Source organism: Octodon degus, unplaced genomic scaffold (assembly GCF_000260255.1).
Source record: "Octodon degus isolate 3935 unplaced genomic scaffold, OctDeg1.0 scaffold00081, whole genome shotgun sequence".
In the NCBI taxonomy this organism is placed as follows: domain Eukaryota; kingdom Metazoa; phylum Chordata; class Mammalia; order Rodentia; family Octodontidae; genus Octodon; species Octodon degus.
In genome coordinates, this window is record NW_004524657.1 from 1497296 (window position 1) to 1498121 (window position 826).

Sequence of the window (826 nt, forward strand, 5' to 3'; positions counted from 1 at the left end):
TACAAGGAAAGGAATTGTTAATGCATATTTAATCATCATACTAACCAAAGGAGAGCTGTACTTGTAAATCACAATGTACGAAATGATAGGAGGTTTTGGGAAATAAGGAACTCAGGGACTTGTTTGTGGGATTTAAAAATAGTAGTGTTATGGAACTGGGTAACTCTTTGTCATAAAAGCATGGACTCTGGACTGAGGCTTGCCAACTTTGAAAGCATGATCAAAGTGAAAGCTGTTGTTGATTTGCAAACCTTCAGGAGCACATGTGCTGGTGAGTGCATGTATGCAATTACCATTAATGTCTCTTCAGATATATCTGGTCAGTTTTGGTAGTGACTAACCCATGTCTTAAGATACAGCCAAGAACAGTCCCAAGCTTCAACTGAGAGAATTGAACATTCTATTCTCATGAGTATTGCTTGTTAAAAGTATTCCTTGGTGGCATACACCTGCAATCGCAGCTCTTGGAAGGCTGAGGCAGGAGGATCATTGTGAATTTGAGATCAATTTGGGCTACAAAGTGAGCTCAAGGCCAGCCTGAACTGTATAGCAAGACCCTGTCTCAACACACACACACACACACACACACACACACACACACACAAATAAAATAAAAATATTCTTGTCAGGACAGGTTTTCTTTGTTTGTTTCTGTGGTACTAGGAATTGATCCCAGGGCTTTTACACTAAGGTGCATCTCCAGATCTTTCAAAATATTATTTATTTATTTATTTATTTATTTATTTATTGACATCAGTTATTTTTATTTTAAAGAAAGAAAAAAATAAAAACAGTGGTACAAAATCTCAAAACAAGATTTTAGGAG